This window comes from Lepisosteus oculatus, chromosome 14, assembly GCF_040954835.1.
Source record: "Lepisosteus oculatus isolate fLepOcu1 chromosome 14, fLepOcu1.hap2, whole genome shotgun sequence".
Classification (NCBI taxonomy): domain Eukaryota; kingdom Metazoa; phylum Chordata; class Actinopteri; order Semionotiformes; family Lepisosteidae; genus Lepisosteus; species Lepisosteus oculatus.
This window is the reverse complement of record NC_090709.1, coordinates 26348792-26368295: the sequence shown is the minus strand read 5'-3', so window position 1 is coordinate 26368295 and position 19504 is coordinate 26348792. Positions and strand designations below refer to the sequence as shown.

Genomic DNA, 19504 nt, shown 5'->3' with positions numbered 1-19504 from the left:
ATAAACTTGAACTTGAACTTTAAACTTGAACTTGAACTTGACATAGTCTTGCAGGCAGTATATTATTTTATCATTTACTCGTTTAAAAAAACACGGTCTTCTCGTTTCTAAGTCAGATTTTTAGTGCTTTCGAACGTTCCTTCCAACCTGGACTGACAGCTCACCCGATCTGTTTGTGATCAGACCATGGAGTCGGGGGCTGTACAAAGCGCACGTTCCTTCCCAATGCTGAGGCGATCATTCAGAAGATGGGTGTGAAGAGAAACAAGCTTTGTCGACTAAAAAACAAGGCAGGATATGCAAGAATACTAATCACTGGCGAAAGTTATGTTCTCTTACTATTGAGATCCCTACATTGCGAGTTTTTTTAAGACTTTGAAACTAAAGAAAAGCGGTGACAAATGAAACAGGCACGGGTGGGGTTTGAACCCACGCTCTTTGGTTTACGAGACCGACGCCTTACCACTTGGCCACCGCGCCTTCGAGTAAGCATGGGAATAAGGTTGTTCAAATTATTTTTTTCTGAATCTGGTTTACATCGCCAAATGTAAACCGGAGGCAGCAACAACAATAAAAAGGATACTTGTCCTTAAACTTGGACGTGATGTTCTGCAGACATGTGCACAATATCCTGTTTTCTTGCAGTGTAGACATTTTGCTGTTCACGATCCGCATTCATCTGCTTTGTGCGTTGTTAGTCCGCACCTGTAACATGTAATGTCAGCCATCCCCTGTTCTTCTATTTCTCTAGCATGACTGTGTCCTGCTGCTCGGCTTTTGTTTGTAAAGTTTGAGCGAGCGCCCCGTTCAGTGTCACTTTGTCACTGTGGTCAGAAAGCATTCTTGATTCTGCTTGAGCTGCTTCATGAATTCTAGCGACTGTAAGAGCTCTTTTTAAAGTCAGCCCTTCCTCCTGCAGCAATTTATAGTCTCTTATGTGCACATTTTTCCACAAGTTGATCTCTTAACATGTCAGTTTCCAATACTCCAAAGTCACAAATTTAGCCAGTTCTCTTAGTGCAGTCACAAAAGCATCAACAGATTCGTCCTGAGACTAAGTTCTCTGCCTAAATTTATGCCGTTCCAAAACCACATTTCTCCGCGGTGTAAAGGAAGCGTCTAAGGCAGCTACAGTCTTTTTCTCCAGGGAGGTTGGCAAAAATCCGCTGCACGGAAGCCCCGATACAGTGCAGTAATGTAGCACGTCTCACGGCATCCTCAGCTTCTGTAGATCCACCGGCTATTTAAAAAAAATCTGTACGACTCCATCCATATCTTGTATTCCGTATACAAATCCGGAGCTCCGAGGTTCAGTAGAAGCGGTGGAAAAAGCCGGGCATAAGCAAAGCTTCTCGGCGCGGCGGCCATATCTTCCAATGCGCAAGCTAAACGAAAAGTCCGAAAATTCAGAAGTTCGTTTCTACCAGCAAGAGAACTAAAATCTGCAGTGTTCTGCTCGCTTTGAGTCCGTCAAGCACTCATCTCTCGTCGCCATAAATGTTGTGTATCTTAATAAAGAGATGTTTTTATATTATTTTAACTATTTTGTTAACTACACAGATCACGCCCTTACACCATATATTCCCGCCTTCTACTCTCTCGTTCTGTTGTCTCGCGATGTCTACTCACTATACTACATTTAGCATGACTTCTTGTTGCAGTTGAGCTCAAAGCTGGAGATGATCTCCATATTTTACCGCAGTAACTAGTCCGAAACGTAGTACACAGTACACACTTTTTAAGTGAACTCAGGTTGTTAAAAAATTAAACCAGTGCCCTGTCACAGAAACGTACCCCAGTCTCCCGCGCAACAAGCGGGGGTACTCAGCACTATACTAACGAGGAGCGCTTGTCTGCAGCTGAGCATCAGCTCGGTTTACTGTCAGCAGTCATTTCCTCATTTCCAAATACTTTTTCACCTGCTCTCAGCTTTTAAAGACGGTCATAAACGCTCAAGAAGTAATTCATGTCAGTTTGAAGTCTGTTTCTGTTGTCTCAGCTCTTGATAAAGAAAAGCCGTGCGTGGGAGACTCCCTCTCTGAAGAAGTTTGCCGTCACCCTGCAAGGGAGAAGAGCCATCAATCACCGAGGCAACCACTGAGACAGTTAACATTAAACACGTGAAATGCGAGATGTTGTGATTTTTTTTCCAGCTTAAGGCTTCTATCGTTTCTACTCTAACGAGAAAGACCTCTTTATTAGAAGTGAGATTTTAACAAACGTCTCCAGGGTTAACTGCGACCTGAACGCAACGCCTTAGACCACCAGCCATCTTGCCTGTGGTACTTAGAGCAGCGCTCATTAAAAATGATCAGAAACCGAAAGCGCTTCTTATGCGGATCAGTATATTCCGATACCACTGGTTCTGCAGAAGAAATAAGAAAAGCCGAACTCAAAGCAGTGTGTTGCCATTACGGGTATTCTGTCTGCAGCTGCTTTAAGATCTACTCACACCGTGTTGCCATTAAGGCTACCTAGTTAAAAAAAAAACTTATCGTCATCTTTTTGAACGTGATTATTAGACACCCTTTAAATCTCCACCGAGGTTTCTTGAGAGATCGTTCAGCGAGCGAGTATTAAAACACTACGTCGCTTCCAACCTCTGCTGTCACTGTAAACTCGGACGTGATGTTCTGCAGATGTGCAGTGTGCCTTTCCTCTTGTCGTATTCAAGAGTACTCACTGTGTGAGTTCCTCACTGCGTGTTCTGTGCTCTACTGTGATTTAATTTAGATGATTACGTGGAGTAGAGTGACAAGATCTACTTGAACATTTTCGGTTTGTGAAATGAAACACTAAATACACTACTGTAAATACAAGTAATGGACATTTAAAATAACCACAGTAAAGCTAGAAGAGTGAAAGATAAAAGACTATTTAGAATGACATTCACAATAGAATTAAAAACGGCACAGCCGCCCGAACAGGGACTTGAACCCTGGGCCCTCAGATTAAAAGTCTGATGCTCTACCGACTGAGCTATCCGGGCTCTGAAAAGACGCCGACACTGTCGGGATCCTCGGAAGTCACGTGTCTCTTGTGCCGAAGAGCAGTCATACCTGACCCGTCTGGAATGACCACTGACAGACTTTATCATGAAGCGACGGCACCACTCCCAGTAGAATGAGTGAGAAATACAGCATGACATGGGTAGTTAAGGGGCTCCCACAATCCATCTTTCCTCACATTACTGATTTTTTTCAATAGCATTTTGACCTTTTTTCACATTCAGATTTTTTTCACATTTAATAAAATCTTTTAATCAACAACATTAAAAAGAAAACAAATGGAACATTTTTTGGAACAATAATTAAAAAAAAAACTTTCAATGCCTTGGTTGTATACGTTTATAAAGGGAGTTGCAACATTGCTGAAATGTAAAGAGCATTTCTGTAGAGAAAACAGCATTTTTTCTGCCTTGATGTTAAGCTTAGGGAGCCTGTCTTTTGGAAATTCTATTTTATAACACCTTGCACGTTTATTTACGTTAGAGTATGTAAAACTCAGGCTTTAACAGATGTTCATGATGTTTCACACGGGGTGTTACCTGTTGTAGTGTTTCAAAAGATGTGTTAGCGGACCACAAATTATCTTGAAAAGATTTGGGTTTGTACTGGCTGGGATTCAAACCCGACTCAATTATTTGGAAGGCGCCTGTACCACCAACGCACTTCCGAGAAGCACCTGCAAATTATCACAATCCTCTCTCTCACCTACAAAGTTATGGAGACACAACTAATGAAAACTAATTTTATTCACTCAAGGCTCCACTTTTGTTGTGATGTCATTTTAATTAATATTAGCTTTGATAAGGTGTCGTTTTTGCCTCTTAAAGTTAAAGTCTGCTCCTTTCTTCCTGGTATAGAAATAACATGTTCCATCTTTGTTTAAAAACACCACTAAAAGTAAATTATTCAGCTCTAACGCCTGTGTGCATTGACAAGACATCTCAAAAGGACTTATCAAATAAGAACACGATCCTTCCCGTTACCATTCCTGTGGCTGGGGCATTGTTTCACCCTTTTATTTTCTTCTACATTACTTGCAGACAGGGCTTTATCACTCGAGTTGTACAGAACAAGTGTGCATCGGTCCATGAAAATCATCAGTAGTGCTGTTTTTCTATGCATAGTTTAATCAAGAGCACTTAAAAGATGCAAAAAGCTTTCAAATAAAACAGAATTGAAAGACAGTCGAGTAAGGAGGTAGAAAAAAAGCACTTCCCCGTCTGGGAATTAACCACCGTCGCACGTGTGACTGGATACAAAAATAATAGATTAATTTGTTCCCAGTCTCTTGAAGCTTTAATGCGATTATTTTTCCTTCCTTATTTCTTCATTCCCATGAATTTACTCTGTAGTAGAGGAAACGCGAAAGTGGGAAACTGCAGGCATTCTTCGTGAGTGGTGGATTGTGATCAGTGAGCATCTGGACAAGTCTGTTCCATTACCTTTTCCATCGGGGATGTAGCTCAGTGGTAGAGCGCATGCTTTGCATGTACAGATGCAGCCATTCAAAATGCGCGGGGGATACTGCATTATTTTGCGGTACGCTGTACGCAGTCTACCGCAAGCTACTGGTAAATACCACGAGTTACCGTAAATTCTCCTATAATATGACAAGCAAAATAATAGTATCCGGAATTTCGGCAAGGTGGAGCTAATAAAGCTCAACCTCTCATGTTTGAGCTGTGGCCATTAAAGTCTTTAAAGAAGATATTACTAATAGTATTAATAATGAATGACCTTGGACAAGCTGTAAGTGTAAACTCAAAGTATTGCCCTGGTCAACGTTCTTTTTTTCATTGACCGTCTTGTTAAAAGTAACACCACAGCATTTCGCAATCACGCATTTGTTTCCAATCATGCAAAGTACAGTAATTTTTGAGAATCTCCGATTCACCATGCCTTTCACATGCTCATAAAAGAGATTGATTTAGGAACGTAAACATATTACAGTATGAAAACTGTACTGTATACAGTATGTATATGTATATTTAATGTCTTAACTGTGGCCGTTTAAGTATTGAATATTCATATCTAATTTTACCACTGAAGGGAAATCTTAGTAGCTGAGCATAAAAAGAATAGGAGCATACTGCAACGCGTGTGAAGGCCATAAACAATATTAATTTTGGAACATAAACATACAGTACATGGCTGGTCTCGGTACTTTAAAGAAAACATTCACGAAACATGGTTTCATTATGACCAGAATCGGTCTTGAGATATTTTTAACTTGATTTACAGTATTTGAGAGGTATGTCTTAACACCGATACTACAGTGCGTAAATACTGCTCACGTATATGTTTCTAGGTTTATATTATGTATTTCATACGGTCAAATTACTTTTGAGCAACTAATAAGAAGCGCAAAACGGTATGCATTTTAGTTTCATTTTGTGCTGGGACTCTGCTTTTAACAATGTCGCCGTGCATTGATTAGAGATATCAAGTACATACAAGTCATTTTTTAAATGTTGTAGTTCGTCTTGTAAAAATGTTACGAGTACATCATCTATCAACAATTACACAGGTTCTGTTTCCATATTGCGGATTTTGCGGATTTTAGATTTCACGTTGTGAATATATGATTTGGGCAAACAGAGCCGCAAAGAAGTACATTATGGGTTGTTGTTTTTTTTTTGCAGTTTTATCTAGAACAAGCGATGCTTAAACCTTTGTCTGATTCTTGTGAAACTATCCACACGACAGTTACAGTACCTAGGAGTTGACTTCAGTGATGTCACTGATGGGATGTTTCTAAAACTCTGTAAAGCGTCTTCTCTAGTTGTCCTGCATATGTATTCGCTAATGAAGCTGTGTGTTCTGAGCCTGGATCTCTACATTTCTGTATGAACCAGCTTAGAGGGCTAAAGACAGCTTGTGTTTAAATTGAGTGTAAGGCAATTTATGCTTCTGAAGTCATGGTCAGCATTTATTATTGTACTGTGCTGTAAACTTGTTTTGTGCCTAGTCACATTATTTTATAGTGTTTTTATAGCGTTATTAAATCCGGTGGCGCTGTGTGTTAGTTTCCTGACTCCCATGTCACATGGTCTGTGATTGAATCCCTTGGAACTATGACTTTATTTTTTAACAAACATTTCTTTGAAAAAATGAAACGTTTACCTTGGTCAGAGATTAAGGTCGCTGCCTTTCATCTAAAACCCTACTTGAATCCTTCTAAACTAAAAATCAGTGTTAGTGAGTTAAATAAAGAGGTATCCAGGTAACAGTGAAACGGGCAGACAGTCTGGGGAGATCGCCCGTTTTCCATGTAAATAGTTCCCTGGTTCTGCACCCCTTGGTGTTTCTCTCGCTCTCTCTCGGGTCACCTGATCATTAGCTCGAAAGATTTGAGTGCTTTGTGTATATTCTAATGGTAGTGGGGGCAGGGTGTGTGGGAACAGGTTTGGTTGAAATTGCATTGGAGATCTATGTTCTTCACACCTGAAACATTTTCTCTGAAAGCATTTTCTTCGCAGTTTAGCCGATCTTGTTACAGCATGTTACAGTTTACTATTATTAACCATATTAATTTTAAGTGCTTAATGCCATTTTTTGACCAGGCACGAATATTCTTAAGTCCATATCTTTGCAAGGGAATCAGTGCGAATTGCAATACTAATTAAATGACCGCAGGCACTTTCCACCCCCTCTGCCAGCAGGAACATTCCTATTCTTAGCTCAGCAGCTCATTACAAACCGGGTTTTTTTACACAGCAATACAGCTTTGCGTTGTGAATCTGTTTTTCCAAAGAAAGTGGAATACAGTGATACTACCTGCTATACAGATACATATGTTTAGATATTTAGACCCTTAAATTAATATCATTATTAATAATAATGATTATAATGATAATAATGATAATCGGCCAGTGAAAGCTCTCTTGTCCTTCACATCAATGCCTGAAACATTTTTTTCATAATGTCGACATACACAGTAACTGACAGTTTGAGGTAGCCTATCGTGTAAATTTCGCTTTGTTGCTGATAGGTTAAGATTTCGAAACTCTGCCCCAAAGTCATGTGACTGATTTTTCGCCCTGTTTCGTTGGTCAAACGCAATGATCACAAGCACCACCATGGTAACTGAGATGTATAGTTTTTAATTCCGTTTGAATTATAACTGTACGTACTGTCTTCATATTTGGCCAGGGCTTTAAAGAGAAGGCGCACCAAAAAATATTGGTGCCGTCGTCTCCGCTTTAAAGGTACCCCCTTGCTGGAAGAATTTGACCTCGGAACGTTTGCCCAGCGTAGTTATAGTGGACATAAAAACAAGAGTTTGCTGGCATTATATAATTATGCGAATTACACAAATATAATTATATCTTATTAATTTCTTGAGATACGCGATTCTTTTAATACAGTCTTTGCTGTGCTCTAGAGGATCCTTGTGATAGTCGAGCTCTAGTTGAATGATAAGTGTCGCAGTTTAAATAAATTTTGTAGTTGGCAATTATGAAACACTCTGTTAAAAGCAAAGGAGTTTTTATGTCCGTTGCAGTTCTTTTGAAACTGAACTTGTTTGAATTGACTGAGCTCCGTGCTGTACCACACAATGTCTGTTTTTTTTGTGCTGTCCTACTGTACTTCCTACTTTGAAAATACCTGTGAAACCGGTTTAATTCATCACAGCCAGCCCTCCCGCAGAGAGGGGGGTTGTACTTGTTAATGTCTTAGCACAAAGCAGAAACTTCTTGGAAAGATTACAGATTTTAATCGTCTTTTTTCTGAACCAGGGAAAATCTGATCATGTTTCTCTATAACAATAATAAAAAACTTTATTTTACATATCACCTTTAAAAGTGGCATCTCAAAATAATACAGTAGATGTAAACCACAGATTACAAAGTAAATACCCAGACAAAAGCAAACACGTTTTTAATAAGATGCTTTTATTCGTTCATAATCCGACGATCTCAGGAAGACTAATGGGGGTCTGGCTTTTTTTCTGGAAAACCATAACTCTGGTCTTGTCCAGATTGACTGTCAGCGCCCAGGTCTGACAGTGCTGCTCCAGCCTCTGTTCTGTGGGCGACAGCAGGACCAGTTCCTCTGCAAAGAGGAGGAACTCGATTTCTGTAATTAATGCCGATCAGTAAATCAGGGGACGACAAAACAGTTATTGCGCCCGGCTCCTCAATGGGCTTTGACGTGCTAATGCGTTGGTTTAACAGTCCGGGTGTGGCAATGTTTTTTTATTATTGTTATAGAGAAACATGATCAGATTTTCCCCGGTTCAGAAAAAAAGATCTGAAGTATTGTACTGTATACTAGTTTGTCACTCTTCTCATCCCCTCTTTGCTAAATGGCTTTTGAATCGAGTCACATGAAGACAGAGGTGAAACAGCCCTGTCGCAGTACACAAATATAATTATATCTTATTAATTTCTTGAGATACGTGATTCTTTTGATACAGTCTTTGCTGTGCTCTAGAGGATCCTTGTGATATTTCGAGCTCTTGGTGAATGATAAGTGTCGCAGTTTAAATCATTTTCGTAATTAGAAATTATGGAACGCTCTGTTAAAAGCAAGGGAGTTTTTATGTCCGCTGCAGTTTTTTTGCAACATGAATATAATTATATCGTTATTAATTTCTTGAGATACGCGATTCCATATTATATTCCCTTTTAATCAAATTCTAAAAGTATGCTTGTTGTCTCCGGTATCACGTTAGTTAAAGTCTTCGATGCTTAAAATGTTTAGGGAGAAATGGAATACTGGTGTGTATGTCTTCTTTAAAGTACCGAGACCAGCCATATACTGTATGTTTAAGTTCCAAAATTAATATCGTTTATGGACTTCACACGCGTTGCAATATGCTCCTATTCTTTTTATGCTCAGGCACTAAGATTTCCCTTCAGAGGTAAAATTCCATATAAATATTAAATACTACAATGGACACAGTAAAGACGTTTACTGTAAATCTTTCTACGACAGACCAACGGACCACGAGTGCCCCTGTCAGTCAACCAATCACATACCGCGGTACCCCGCGTCATCTTGTGTCACGATGCGCGATGCCGTAGCCAATTACCTCCAGTACGTGTCTGTACCGCGCACTTTGAATGGCTGCATCTGTAGATGAATATTTTTGGCACAGCTGTTACAACAAACAGGCAAATAAACTTTTTTTATTATTCCATTCGAGCTGTAGTTTTGAAAATGTTTTTTTCCATTCATTAAATAATACAAAACACAAACCCACCATAAACGTCTGACCATTGTTATTCCTGAATTATAAGCTCGTACCCACGTACTGCGAAATTCGTGCAAGAGTCACAGCTGGTAGGCAGTTCAACGAATATGATGCTTTTCAGGGGCCGAGTATTAGACACGTGTTATCGTGCGGAGCTTAGTCTTCCTCTAACGCAGTCTTTGCCTCGGACCACCCCTCTTGGCACATTAGCCCTTTAATTTTCGATTTTCTGTATAGAACACCGAATATCTTGAGGAAGTCTGTCAAGCAATGACTGCTGGATAATTGAGGTGAAAACATTGGTTCAAAATCAACATCCTCTGCTATTGCCGTTGATTCTTTGAGAGTTTCTTCAAGTTCTTCATTTGACCTTCAATATTGAGGGATATTGAGCATAATACCGTACTATTTGTAGCTTTCTTTTGATCACCCGTTTTATTAAAATGCCAGCCTCTTTTACAATTATTTAGATGTTTGGCAAGGTGTAATAGCCCCCCTCGCATCCTCAGCTAAAATATTTCAAAAGTACAACAAAATTACATTATATTGAACAGCATTTATGTTAACATTTATATTCAAATTAAAGTAAATATACGAAAATATTAAAATACAACTTCGGCGATCTGTCGTTTTTGCTTGTCAAGTTCTCAAACAATTTTGCGTTGTATTTTAAATTACTTTAGCTGAAGATGCAACGGGAGCATAAGTGAATTCTCCCGCCACCCACTGGAACATATAATTCCATGGGTGAATACTAACTTTCTCGCAAGTTGCCAATATCGGAAATTATTGGAAATTCCCGGTAATGTTGACTCTGGTACTCAATTGTTTACTACTACAAATATCAAAATAGTTCAGGTTTTGCGGAACAATTAAATTTTTGCGGTGATGATGTTTACTATAGGAAGAAGTGCGTCCCTGGGTGGGATCAAAAAACCCACCTTGGGGTTAATAGCTAAACACGCTAACCGATTGCACCACAGAAATGCTTACACCTTGATTTTTTTCATTTACATACTTTTGGTGAACAAAAAAATTCACTCGCATTTCATCTTTCGCAAGCTATATGATTTAAAAAAAACAAGTTGTTCTTCAAAGGAAATGAATAAACGCATTAAACCAAATCAAGACCTCTTTGAGTGTCCCAAATTACATGTTCTGTAAAACAAGACAGGAAAAAAAGGTACCGCTGGAATTCGGATCCAGGATCTCCTCTTTATGAAATAGGTGTTTTAACCAGCTTTACCACAGCACCGGCAGAACACTATTCTTATACAGGTGGGTACCCACCCTCAAACCTTTGTTCTCCCGCTACTTTACCTTTGAATACTGCCCTGTCTCTCTCACACCTGAAGAAGGCTCCACGGCCGAAACGTTGTGTTCTCTTTCTTCTTTTTTTCAGCATGGAATAAACCTATTACCTATTCTTATACAGCCGCTTGGACACACCGCTCTGAGACATCTGAGGTCGATGTGCTGAGCCTGGTCGCCGAGCAAAATCATGCCCGGGGGGGGCAGCTTTCATGATGTGGTTGCCGAGTGGTTAAGGTGATGGACTGCTAATCCGTTGTGCTTTGTACGCGTGGGTTCGAATCCCATCCTTGTCGGTTTATGTCTTCGACTTGTGATCTGTTTCTAAGTTGTACTTGCTTTCTTTAGCTACTGTAGTAGAGCAGTAATATTTCTAGCATTGGCTGAACATGGCTTACAGCTGTTAGGAATCCCTGGTGGGAAGATACACGGATCCTGTGCAGACGCAGGCACGGGTGATAGATGAGGCAGGCGAACAAACCAAAACGAGAGGCAAGGTCGTAGTCAAAAGGCGAAAGGCAAGTCGTAATCCAGGAAGTTCTCCGGTAGCAGGCAGTCCGAGGCGAGAGGCGAGGTGCAAAGTCGAAAAGGCAGAAGGGGAATCCAAAATCCAGAATAAACGAGGTACGGGGAAAAACGCCAGGTAGAGCTCTCAAGGAGTAGACTCAATACTGAGCAGAGGGAAGCAGGTGAAGATGGTTTAAATAGCAGTGCGCACCGCACAGTGAGTGTGCGCAGGTGGTTTAACTCGTACGGCGGTGTTTGTTAATAATCACCCGCTGCTGGGGCTGATTAGCTCGCTTACGCTTTGGTCTTGACTGCCTGGTGGTCGTGATAACAGCAGTAGCTGACAGATATAGTCTCTTAATATTTAGGTTAAATTTATGCTTTGTACTGCTTTCACCTGATATTAATAGTAGTCCTGATGAACGATTTAGGGACATGGCGCATCTTGAAAATGTTCTTGTTAATTTCAGTTTGGAAAAAATGCACTCACCAGAACCAGAAACTGGTCGTATCTGCAAAATGCGCAATGCAATAGCATGTCCTGTCTTGCTATGAGTCCTTATCTGTTACAGGAGGCGTTGTAGGACTTTTTAAGCTCAGAAAAAGCTATCAATTCATCTTACATTTCTACTCCATCAATATTAGCAATGTTATCTTTACTAAGCTCTAAATAAATGCAAATTTTAAAATACATTTTAAAATAAATGCTATTCCATATATTGTAACTTTTTGGTATTTAGAATTTTTATCTGAGGATGCAAGGGAAAGTATTATACAAATGTGAAAGAGGGTTGTATTTTAATACAATTTTCCATCAAAAGAAAACCAAAATCCGTATGATATTACCGTCAATATCCCTTGATACATTATTTTAAACCAGACATAATGAAAGACGTAGTAACTAGACACACCTACAAAACACATGAATAGTAGCGGCTCTGAACTCAATGTGGTGCTGGATGGGAATGCAATACAAACGCCAATGGCACAATGGATAATGTGTCTGATTACGGATCAGAAGACTGTAGGTTTGTACTCCTTCCTGGTTCGTGAAAAAGCTTTTAAACCACACTACTCAACACTGACATCGTAGGGTGTGCGGTCCTACACAACCTTACTATCGACTGGATGAGTCTTCTGTTCAATCTCCGATTCTTTCCGCACATTCCTGCTATTTCACCACCGTTATTGTAGGACAACAGCCACAGACACGAGAAGATACACTATTCCGAACAAATGTCTTAAAAAATCACGTTGACAATACGTTTTTTGTTTCTTTAAGGTAACCTTACTTTTGCCTGTAAAGTTCACATTATTTTCTGTAGCCGCAAATCCCCAATATTTCTGCTGTCTCCTGAGAAACACAAGCATGGAGTCAAATCATATTAAATAACACAACACATCTATTAATTTAATACCCAGATGTGACAGAACACATGTAAGACTTACACACAGCCTTTATTTTGCGATAGTGAATTTGCAGGTATCCTGGGGAGGGAAGAGAACTGATATTAAGGAAATACATATTTAAAGGGGATATACGTCTTAAATGTGTTTTGTCACATCTGGGTGTTAACTGAATATTTTTTTAGCATTATTTGTTGTGTTTTGACTCTATACTTGTGTTTCTCAGGAGACAGCAGAAATATTGATGTTTACATTTATATTCACATTCCCGTTGATATTGACTTAGGTACTCAACTATTTACTTGTAGTTTGACTCGTGTCAAAAGTTGAAAATCTCTGCAAACATCAAGATGGCTAAGGACGTGCAAAGAAACTCAATCACATTTAGAGAAGGTAATGTTTAGATCGGATTAATTCGAAGTGTGTCTCTGGGTGCGTTTGATCTATGAACGTTGTGTTTAACTGAAGCACACCCTGACTGAGTGTGCCATAGAAACTGACACATGTCGTATTTTTCTACATTCACAGATTTTTGGCTAAAGTAAAAAAAAATCGTTGTCATTTTCTTCCCAGCTGGCAGTAATTCTTTTGCACTGATAACAAAGATAAGCATTTTAGCTTTCGCAATGTGTGGAGTTCTTGAAAAACAAGTTGTGCCAAAAACGAAATAAACACCTCCATTAAACTTAATGCAGAAGCATGTTGTCTATAACAGTAAACGATGCAAGAAGACAGGAAGAAAGGCACCGCTGGGATTTAAACCCAGGATCTCCTGTTTACTAAAGAGGCGCTTTAACCATCTAAGCCACGACACCGGCAGAACTCTCTTCTTTTACTGCCACTTGGACACACCGCTCTGAGACACCTGCGTTTAGTAAGCACTGAGTCCGCCGGCTGAGCAAGCTGCCTCCTTTACACGGAACAGGAGCCCTGACCGTAAGAGAAATGAAGAGAAATGGCTTTTATCGGGCACTTTTCATGTCCAATGCACTTGACATCTCCCAAGGGGGACAGAGTTCATTAACGACACTTTTCCTTTCTTTCTTCTTTCTGTAAACTTTGATGAAACAAAACGAGAAATCATGTAAGGGAAAATGTCTTTTTTCATGGAGAAAACATGCACCAAGAAATGTTGTGTTTAGAAGAAGTGAGTTAACATGAAAAGTGACCTAATTTACCAGAGCAAATGCTCACCAAGCAAGATCTGCTTTACTACTAGAGAGAAGTAGAGTGAAAGACGTGATCATTTCACGCCGCTGTGGAACGAAACGCTTTTGTCTTGGAATTCTAAATCAATTAGAAATTCAGAGCGACACATAAAGGCTTTGTCTGCTTAAAAGTGATGATTTTTTAAAACTAAAAAAAATGTAGAAAACACGTTTCTCACTTAGAAATTTAAGATGGGGGTGGGGTATTACTAGTAACGGCACTGAACTCACCATGGTGCAATTAATTTACGTGACGGGCTAGTGGTTTAATGGATAACGCGTCTGATTTCGGTTTATAAGATTGTCGATTCGACTTCTACCGGGGTTGTGTGATTCAAATCAGGCTCCTCAGAAATAGATGTCTGTTATGTAAATGAACCCCACCTGAAAGCAAACGTTGGGTCTGGGTTCCTTTCTTTCCTGCATGAAATAGCAAATCGTTACAAAAACAAAAACACCAACTAATGTCCAATAGTCCAATAGTTAGTCATTTAAGTAAACATGAATATACTGTAAGGTCTTGGTACATGGGAGTGGATTTCAACCACAATTAAAAGAAGGGCAAATTATAATTACAGGCTTCAGACACTTTTTCATACAAAAGTGACCAAACACTCCCTAACTTTCAGGTTTGCTTGAACCTGTAACAGAAAAGCGGTTTGAAACTTCCATTCTCTGATGTCACTGTCTCTAAAGTCGGACGTGATGTTTCGCGGATGTGCAGTGTGCCTTTTCTCTTGTCGTGTTCAAGATGAAATGCTGCATAAGCTCCTGACTGGGTGTTCTGTACTGTTCAGATTACCTAGGTGGTGTACAGCTAAAACCCAACTGCATGGTGTGAATTCCAGGTTTGGCACCAGCAGCACCTGCAAACACATCAGCTGACCTCGACATGATTTGAACACGCGACCTTCTGATCTGGAGTCAGACGCGCTACCGTTGCGCCACGAGGTCACTTGCGACACGTGCTTTTAATTCACCCAAAGAGAAATATCAGCGTCCCTGAAAAAGATTGTTTTCATTCTCTCCTGTGAGGAGCGCCGCTCTTCCAACGAGGGTCTCTTCATCCCAGACTACAGATTATTCCTCCCGCCCGGCTCTCTCACGGAGAGCAGACACACTGTCTCCACTAATGTGTTTACTACATCTATAGATCTGACCCCCTACAGCCCCGATATTCCTGGACAGGATATTTACCACCAGCCTGGTGAACTTCTCATCTTGACCTCTCCCAGGAGGAGCACAATTAACACAGAATCCTCTCTCCATTTAGCAAATAACACAAAAAACTGTTTACCTGTCAAGACAGAAAACCAGGCTGCTCCAGGTGAGGCTTAAACTCACAACCTCGGCATGAGTCCACTGAATATGTCATTTTACATGGCCTGAACCAGGAAAGAGATTGGAAGTCAAGAAGTTATGGTTTTGTTTTAATACTTGCCTACTCTTTTAATTTTTCGGTCAAATCTTTTATTTGGGAGTACTTTAAATGGATGTTAATCTTTGTCCCAATGCACGATTCTGGGCCATGGTGTATCTTGAATAATGTTCTTATAGGCTTCAGTTTGGAAAAGTGCGGTCTTCAGAAGCTACTGAAACCGCTAATGGTTTCATAACACTTAATGCAAAAGCAACGTTCGGGTTTGAAAAATAATATTTCTTGCTATGAATACAAACACTGTTACAGGAGGCGTGTTAGGGCTATTTTAGCTTAGATCATCAATTCATCTTACATTTCTTCTCCATCTATATCAACAGCGTCATCGCTACTGAGCGCTAAAGGCAGGTCCTGGCAATACAATCTTCTTTAGAAAACATTTTTAAAACTATTTCCACTACCATACATAAAGTAAAAGATACCGATTGCACACAACTCATAAAATCTCTTTTCCAGGGACGTTGTAGCTAGATGCAAATTCCAATCGAAAATGTATCAGCTTTAAAATTTTCTTTTGGATCCACAGGACGATCAGCATGAGACTCAAAATATACCTGTGTTTGATTGTACAGCATAGATTGTACAGCATTTATGTTTACATTTATGTTACAATTAAGGTAAATATATCAAAATATCAACATCCAACTTCACAGTGCTAAGGTACTGTAACAGTGCTTGTCAAATTCTCAAACAAATCTGCGTTGTATTTCTAAACTCTTTTAGCAGAGGACGCAACAGGAGTATAAATGATATCTCCTGCAAGCCATTCAAAGATACTTTTCCAAGAGTGAATATGGATTTCTGGGGAGTTGCGGTGTTGATCACTATTGGACTTCCCCGGTCTCAAGTGTTGTTGTTGGACACGGGCAAAAGACTCGCATTTTCTGCAAATATAAAGAGGGTTAAGGTTTCAGCTTTAGCGGAGACAGTGTTTACATTGACAATAATAAGAAGATCGTCCCTGGGTGGGTTTAAACCACCAACCTTTCAGTTAACAGCCGAACGCGCTCGCCAATTGCGCCACAGAGACTGATGAGAGAAGCTTTTCTCCATTCGCACCTTTCCGGTCAAAAAATAAACATTGCTTGCATTTTCTTGCCAGTTGGCAATATTCCTACTGCTCTGATAGCAAAGAATTACATTTCATTTTTCACAAGCTGTATGAATTTCTTGAAAAACAAGTTGTTGCAGAAAGGAAATAAATTCATGCTTTAAACTAAATCAAGCCCTATGTGGTTGTCCAAGATGGTAGTTTCTGCACAAAAAGACAGGAAGAAAGGCACAGCTGGGATGTGGAGCTAGGATCTCCAGTCAACGAGACAGGTACTTAAACCAACTCAGCTACGGTGCCGGCAGAATTCTCCTCTTTTATAGCCGCTTGGACATACCGCTCTGAGACACCTGCGTTTAGTAAGCACTGAGTCCGCCGGCTGAGCAAGCTGCCTCCTTTACACGGAACAGGAGCCCTGACCGTAAGAGAAATGAAGAGAAATGGCTTTTATTGGGCACTTTTCATGTCCAATGCGCTTGACATCTTCCAAGGAGGACAGAGTTCATTAACGACACTTTTCCTTTCTTTCTTCTTTCTGTACACTTTGATGAAACAAAACGAGAAATCATGTAAGGAAAAATGTCTTTTTTCATGGAGAAAACATGCACCGGGAAATGTTGTGTTTAGAAGAAGTGAGTTAACATGAAAAATGACCTAAGTTACTGGAGCAAATGCTCACCTAGCAAGATCTGCTTTACCACTAGAGAGAAGTAGAGTGAAAGACGTGATCATTTCACGCCGTTGTGGAACGAAACGCTTTTGTCTTGGAATTCTAAATCAATTAGAAATTCAGAGCGACACATAAAGGCTTTGTCTGCTTAAAAGTGATGATTTTTTAAAACTAAAAAAAAAATGTAGAAAACACGTTTCTCACTTAGAAATTTAAGATGGGGGTGGGGTATTACTAGTAGCGGAACTGAACTCACCATGGTGCAATTAATTTACGTGATGGGCTAGTGGTTTAATGGATAACGCGTCTGATTTCGGTTTATAAGATTGTCGATTCGACTTCTACCGGGGTTTTGTGATTCAAATCAGGCTCCTCAGAAATAGATGTACGTTATGTAAATGAACCGCACCTGAAAGCAAACGTTGGGTCTGGGTTCCTTTCTTTCCTGCATGAAATAGCAAATCGTTACAAAAAAAAAACACCAACTAATGTCCAATAGTCCAAAAGTTAGTCATTTAAGTAAACATGAATATACTGTAAGGTCTTGGTACATGGGAGTGGATTTCAACCACAATTAAAAGAAGGGCAAATTATAATTACAGGCTTCAGACACTTTTTCATACAAAAGTGACCAAACACTCCCTAACTTTCAGGTTTGCTTGAACCTGTAACAGAAAAGCGGTTTGAAACTTCCATTCTCTGATGTCACTGTCTCTAAAGTCGGACGTGATGTTTCGCGGATGTGCAGTGTGCCTTTTCTCTTGTCGTGTTCAAGATGAAATGCTGCATAAGCTCCTGACTGGGTGTTCTGTACTGTTCAGATTACCTAGGTGGTGTACAGCTAAAACCCAACTGCATGGTGTGAATTCCAGGTTTGGCACCAGCAGCACCTGCAAACACATCAGCTGACCTCGACATGATTTGAACACGCGACCTTCTGATCTGGAGTCAGACGCGCTACCGTTGCGCCTATCTGGGTGTTCTGTACTGCACTGTTATTTCATTCAGATTACCTATGTGGTGTACAGAGAAAACCTGACTGCATGGTATAATTTCCAGGTTCAGCACCAGCAGCACCTGCAAACACACCAGCTGACCTTGATGTGATTTGAACACACAACCTTCTGATCTGGAGTCAGACGCGCTACCGTTGCGCCACGCGGTCACTCGTGACAAGTCCTTTTAATTCCCCCAAAGAGAATAACAGTAATGCTAGAATAACTAGTATTAAAACTAATAATACTACTGTTAATTCTCTAACAGTAACACTATAATTATAAATAATATTTACATGAATATTAACATTAAAACTAAAACTATCAGTAGCGCTATCATCATTAATACTCACATGAACACTAGCATTAAAACAACCAGTTGTACTCTCATTAATATTGATATGAATACACTAGTATTAGTATTTGTTGCTACCCATGACGTTACATCGCTCTTTGTGATGAACGAGATACACCTAGACGCGCACAGTGACGTGGCGCCTGTCCCCGTGGTTACCATACTTATGATTTATAAACACGGGAAAAAATACATGTAAACTGTTACTTACAGTGCCTTGCGAAAGTATTCGGCCCCCTTGAACTTTTTAACCTTTTGCCACATTTCAGGCTTCAAACATAAAGATATAAATTTTTTATTTTATGTGAAGAATCACCAACAAGTGGGACACAATTGTGAAGTGGAACGAAATCTATTGGATTTTTGAAACTTTTTTAACTAATAAAAAAATGAAAAGTGGGGCGTGCAAAATTATTCGGCCCCCTTGCGTTAATACTTTGTAGAGCCACCTTTTGCTGCGATTACAGCTGCAAGTCGCTTGGGGTATGTCTCTATCAGTTTTGCACATCGAGAGACTGAAATTCTTGCCCATTCTTCCTTGCAAAACAGCTCGAGCTCAGTGAGGTTGGATGGAGAGCGTTTGTGAACAGCAGTTTTCAGCTCTTTCCACAGATTCTCGATTGGATTCAGGTCTGGACTTTGACTTGGCCATTCAAACACCTGGATACGTTTATTTGTGAACCATTCCTTTGTAGATTTTGCTGTATGTTTGGGATCATTGTCTTGTTGGAAGATAAATCTCCGTCCCAGTTTCAGGTCTTGCAGACTCCAACAGGTTTTCATTCAGAATGGTCCTGTATTTGGCTGCATCCATCTTCCCCTCAATTTTAACCATCTTCCCTGTCCCTGCTGAAGAAAAGCAGGCCCAAACCATGATGCTGCCACCACCATGTTTGACAGTGGGGATGGTGTTTTGAGGGTGATGAGCTGTGTTGCTTTTACGCCAAACATATCGTTTTGCATTGTGGCCAAAAAGTTCGATTTTGGTTTCATCTGACCAGAGCACCTTCTTCCACATGTTTGGGGTGTCTCCCAGGTGGCTTGTGGCAAACTTTAGACGAGACTTTTTATGGATATCTTTGAGAAATGGCTTTCTTCTTGCCACTCTTCCATAAAAGCCAGATTTGTGCAGTGTAAGACTGATTGTTGTCCTATGGACAGACTCTCCGACCTCAGCTGTAGTTCTCTGCAGTTCATCCAGAGTGATCATGGGCCTCTTGGCTGCATCTCTGATCAGTCTTCTCCTTGTCTGAGCTGAAAGTTTAGAGGGACGGCCAGGTCTTGGTAGATTTGCAGTGGTCTGATACTCCTTCCATTTCAAGATGATCGCTTGCACAGTGCTCCTTGGGATGTTT

General features: G+C 40.2%; 5 non-coding genes across 5 annotated transcripts; all 5 read right to left on the bottom strand.

Annotated features, from left to right (window-relative positions):
* Positions 1–408: 408 nt before the first annotated feature.
* Positions 409–480, bottom strand: trnat-cgu (transfer RNA threonine (anticodon CGU)). The gene has a single exon. It is a non-coding gene; the product is annotated as a tRNA-Thr (tRNA).
* Positions 481–2916: 2436 nt separating this feature from the next.
* On the bottom strand, positions 2917–2989 carry trnak-uuu (transfer RNA lysine (anticodon UUU)). Its single transcript has one exon. It is a non-coding gene; the product is annotated as a tRNA-Lys (tRNA).
* An 11533-nt stretch (positions 2990–14522) lies between these two features.
* On the bottom strand, positions 14523–14594 carry trnaw-cca (transfer RNA tryptophan (anticodon CCA)). The gene has a single exon. It is a non-coding gene; the product is annotated as a tRNA-Trp (tRNA).
* Positions 14595–16034: 1440 nt separating this feature from the next.
* Positions 16035–16108, bottom strand: trnan-guu (transfer RNA asparagine (anticodon GUU)). The gene has a single exon. It is a non-coding gene; the product is annotated as a tRNA-Asn (tRNA).
* Positions 16109–17892: 1784 nt separating this feature from the next.
* trnaw-cca (transfer RNA tryptophan (anticodon CCA)) lies at positions 17893–17964 on the bottom strand. The gene has a single exon. It is a non-coding gene; the product is annotated as a tRNA-Trp (tRNA).
* Between the last annotated feature and the right edge of the window lie 1540 nt (positions 17965–19504).